At 40.0% G+C, this 5065-nt stretch overlaps 1 pseudogene; it reads left to right on the top strand.

Moving 5' to 3' along the window:
• Nucleotides 1-4584: 4584 nt before the first annotated feature.
• Nucleotides 4585-4683, top strand: LOC132275598 (small nucleolar RNA R71; annotated as a pseudogene).
• The last annotated feature ends 382 nt before the right edge of the window (nucleotides 4684-5065 follow it).

The following is a 5065-nucleotide window of genomic DNA, read 5'->3' as shown; positions in this document are numbered from 1 at the left end:
ATAGAGCTTCATGATAATGCTCCAGATGAGCGCAGGAATGGATAGCCAATACCCTGTATAGAAAGTGTACAGAGCTGTCAGGTAGTCACCGCGCCTCTGTATCTTATAGCCGGCCATGAAAACATTTCGGAATAACACCGAATCAAAGAACCAAAGGTCATCTGGTAGATAAGTCTGAGTGGCAAAAGTCTCGCCACTTGCATAGTGACCTGTGAGTGTAACGGCCATGTCTGTATATGAGGGCCTCCATAGAGTAGGATAGGTATCTTGGAGATCGGGAGGGCAGGCGTATGGACATTGGCAAGATCTGGAAAGAGTGTATACAGTGATACTGATAGGGTGGCCCTCAATGGAAGTCCGCAGCTCCCACAGGTTACTCGGGGTAGGTCGGAGGTTCTGGAAGAACATCCGAACCAACCTCAGGTACACTGGATATGTGACAGGGGCTAGTATGGCTGAGATGCCCCTCCGGTCTATATCGTCATATGCTACTCTGGTAAGAACAGACCGGGAGAAGAAGTCTATATCGAAGACCAACTCATGTGCCCCTGAAGGCGTGAATATCTCGGTAATGGCCGGTCTAAATCCTGGGCTAGCTGAGCTGGTGGTGGTGGTGGAGATGGTATGTGCTCATCCTCAGCATCAGCCTGTGAAGCAAATGCCTCAGCCGAAGACTGTAATCTACTGTCAGCGGATAGAGACTGAGGTGGAGTAGGCTCTGCTGGCTCATCCTGAAACTGCTCTGGTTCTGGCTTTGGAATGGGGTCCTGGACGTAAGCTGGACCTGCTTAGTCGTCTAATCTCCGCCTGGCTCTGCGGTGATAATGTTCAAGAGCAACAATCTTGACCCTAGCCATGGCATGCAAAATAAAAGGAAAACTCAAAAAGGAAGTCAGTGCCAGTATAAAGAATTAAAGCACAGTTTATAGAATCATGTATGTCAAATAAGATAGACAAAACAGATAAGGAACATGAATCTATGCAAGTGATAAGGAATAAGTGACATGATGTGAAGCATGTTAGATAATATAAGTATGGAATGCATCTAATGTGGAAAGCACAGGCATTGGGCATGTATGAGCTAGCATGAAACACAAGAGATGGTGTGTGAAGTGTATATGCAAATCTATGAAGTTCAATCGATCTTGAATAAGTAAGATCGATGCAAGTTCGATCAATCTTGAATAAGTGAGATCGATTTGTTACAGATCGATCTGAGAAAAAGTTTGATTGATTGAACTGTGAGGTAAAATTCGAAAAGTCACAAATCTATGACGTGGATGGCACGGGGGCCTCACAAACAAGCTTGTGGGCCCCTCTACACAACAAGTCAAAAATCTTGGTCACTTTCCTTAGCCTGTGACCCCCAAAATCAAAAATTAAAATCAAAAAATATAAAACGATATATATACATATATATACACATATATACATAGCTTCAAAGCTTCATCAATGGCAAGATTCATCATCAAAACATCTTAGATCTAACATATAAAGCATGGATTCATGAAGATAAAGCTTAAATTAAAAGAGAGATCTCAGATCTTACCCCAAAACCGAGAGATGAGATGAGAGGGAGATGAAATCTGAGATCCGAGATGAGGGAGAGAGATTCAAGATGAGATGGAGTCGCCGGAGGTGGGGAATTGAGTTGTAGCGATGAGGGACGAAGATGAGGGTGTTAGATCGATCTATGGTATCGATCTAATAACCCTAGGTTTGATATTTAAAAGTTACCAATTCGATTGATCGAACTGAAATCTCAAATCGATCGAACTTGAATCGATCTCTCCTCACTAAAAGACAATTATTTTTGAAGTTTTTTTTTTATAATTAAATTTAAAATTCAAGACAAAAATCAAACTTAAATTAAAACAGTAAATCAAAGAACAAAGATTGATCTCAGAAAAACTCCAATCGATCAAACATGCAAAAACCTACAGACATGTTCGATCGATGGGACAGAGAGGCCTTTTGCAGAAGGTGGATGCAGGTTCAAAATTTTTCTAAGTGTTGAGGCTGCAGATCGAACCAAGATGAAGTTGGATCGATCGAAGAACTAAAAATCGATCTAGGAATAAGTTCGAACGATGGGACAGAGAGCTGAAATATGCAGGTTTTCTTCAAACGATTGGATAGAAAGGTGATTGGATGTAGATTGGATGTAGGTATGGAGTTCGATTGGTCAAACTTCTTTTGAGATCAATCAAACTGATGCAAAATGTCCATTTTCAACATGAAAGTGCATGCATTCCTAATCACAGTTCCTAGCAATGCATATGAACCTAAAGCAAATATCTAAACTTCGCAAGAAATGAAATTTAAAATAGAAATGAAGGAGGATTCGGGTTGTGACACCCTATGAAATGTACTAGTCTTTAACGTCTCTAGCAAGACGTTAGGCTCTTTTAGCTCGGATCAAACATCTTGTAGTGCATTCCTTCCTTAATGGGGTGATAAGTACTTTAAACTCCACCCAACAAATGGTTCCTTAGAGAACTTGTTGGATTAGGCTCAAAAGAAATTTTTGGTCCTTGGTCAAAATGATCTTTGGGCTTCTATGCCCTTTCAAAACAAGATTTTGAAACTACTTTCTTAGAATTCAGGGTTGAAGATAAACTTTTTGGAATTTTGGTTTCAAGCAAAGACTCTATTCCTTCACATTTATGGTCATGATATTTCTCTACAACATTCACTTCTTCATGCTTGTCAAATGAATTGGGGGTCGGATTGAAGATATTTAACTTCACCTTCATGTGGCCAAATGAGATCTTCATTATCCCCGTCCTACAATTAATGTTGGCATTCGCGGTTGCCAAGAAAGGAGGGCCAAGAATAACGGGAATTTGGCTTTTAGGATTCGGGACCGGTTCCGTGTCAATGACAACGAAATCAACGGGGAAGAAAATTTTATCAATCTTAATCAATACGTCCTCAATGATACCCCTAGGCTTTTTGATGGATCGGTCGGCAAGTTACAAAACCACCGACGTCGGTTTCAAGCCTCCTAAGCCTAATTTGACATATACCGAGTATAGAAGAAGATTAACACTTGCTCCTAAGTCTAAGAGAGCCCGATTAATGACATGGTCACCAATGATGCATGAAGTGGTAGGTGAACCGGGGTCCTTAAACTTTGGAAGAGTGTTATGCTGCAAAATTGAGCTTACTTGCTCGGTCAAGACCACTTTTCTAGGTGCTTGGCTTTTGTTCTTCCTCTTTTGGGTGCAAAGATCTTTTAAAAACTTGGCATAAGCCGGAATTTGCTTGATTGCATCCAAAAGTGGAAGATTGACTTTCACTTGCCTAAACACATCCATAATTTCATTTGTTTTGGCCTTTCGCTTGTCAATTGAAATGGATCCTTTTAAGGCATCCAGAAATGGAGCTCTTGGCTCAAAAATCTTTTTAGAAATTTTCTTTGAATTCTCTTCAACACAAGAATTTTTGAAATCATTTTGCAAATCACTTTTCATCAAATCAGTTTTCAAATCGCTTTTCAACACCTTCTCACTTGAATGATCATGCATATGCAATGAAGGATGAATATGATAAGAAACGGGACGGGTGTCAACCTTGGGTTGCACCGGTTCACTCTCTTCATTGGACATGCCCACTTGGTTGTCCACAATCTTCCCACTTCTCAAGGTAGTCACCGCATTGACATGCTCAATTGTGTGACCTTACGATGAGGAATGAGTCTCCACAACACATTATTGCTTGGATAGGGCATTCAAAGACATTTTCCCTTTCTCTCTAGCATTTAAAGTACTAGCGATTTTCCCTACTTGGGTTTCTAGCTTAGCAATGGATTGAGAATAAGAATAAAGCAATTGAGTATTCACCTCTAGAGTGCGTAGAGCGGTCAAAACTTTCTCTTCAAAAGTGGGACTCCTAGAATTTCCTTGAGAATATGATGGTTAATTAGGGAAATGAGAATTAGAAAATTGATTTCTTTGTGATTGAAATGATGATCTAAAACCTTGGGAACCTTGGTTTTGCATTGGTGGTAGAACATACTTCCCTTGGAAGCCACCTTGGGGAGGGTTTGAGCCTTCCCCTTGGTTTCTCCAAGAGAAATTCGGGTGATTCCTCCAACTAGAATTATAATGATTGCCATAAGGATTGTTCCCTTGATTAACAAAAGTTGTATTGACTTGTTCATGATGCTTACTTTGCGAATGTCCATGGGGACAATTGGAAGTAGAACGTAAAACACTTGAACAAGTCATTCATGATTCATTGGATGCATGATGGGAATAATTAGGAACGGAAGATACTTGATTTGCCGAGTTTTGGTTGATCAAGAATTGATCAAACCTTTGAGATAAGGATTTCATCTCGGCGGCTATTTCATTGGAATGGTCAACTTGATGTAAGCCAACACTCTTCCTTCCACTTGAATTCCTTCCATTCTTAAAAGATAAATTTCGATGCAAATAATTTTCACTCATGCTCTCATAAAGACGCCTCACATCATCCTCATGGCTATCAATATAAGAGCCACATATGGAAGCATCAACCATACCCTTGTAATTATTGGATAAACTCTCAAAAAAATATTGAACTAATTGCCATTTGGGCATGTCATGATGTGGACACTTCCTAAGCAATTCATTGAATCTTTCCCATGCCTCATGGACTGTTTCCCCATCCCCGTGTGAAAACTCTCTAATTGAGGTTCTCATGGCATTGGTCTTAGAAATCGGATAGTACTTCTTTAAGAACTCTTGTTGCATTTCTACCCAAGAAGTTATTGAAAAAGGCCTAAAATTGTTAAACCAGTATTTTGCCTTGTCTTTAAGGGTGAATGGAAAAAATTTAAGCCTTAAGACCTCTTCCGGCATGTCCGTGTATCTCACGGTGGAACATACTTCAAGAAACTCATCCAAATGCTTGTAAGGTTCTCCACTTAGAAGTCCATGATAATTATGAAGCATTTGAATGGTTTGTGGTTTGATCTCATAGTGGTGTGCTCTAAATGGTGGCAATTGAATGCATGTGGGTGCATTGTATTCATTAGGCACATAGTGATCTCTTAAAGCAAGGGGAGGAATAGCAATTG

This window comes from Cornus florida, unplaced genomic scaffold, assembly GCF_030987335.1.
Source record: "Cornus florida cultivar Cherokee Brave unplaced genomic scaffold, ASM3098733v1 CherokeeBrave_3.0.0_Hap2_Chr09, whole genome shotgun sequence".
Taxonomy (NCBI): domain Eukaryota; kingdom Viridiplantae; phylum Streptophyta; class Magnoliopsida; order Cornales; family Cornaceae; genus Cornus; species Cornus florida.
The sequence above is the reverse complement of the archived record's forward strand: the minus strand, read 5'-3'. Positions and strand labels throughout refer to the sequence as shown.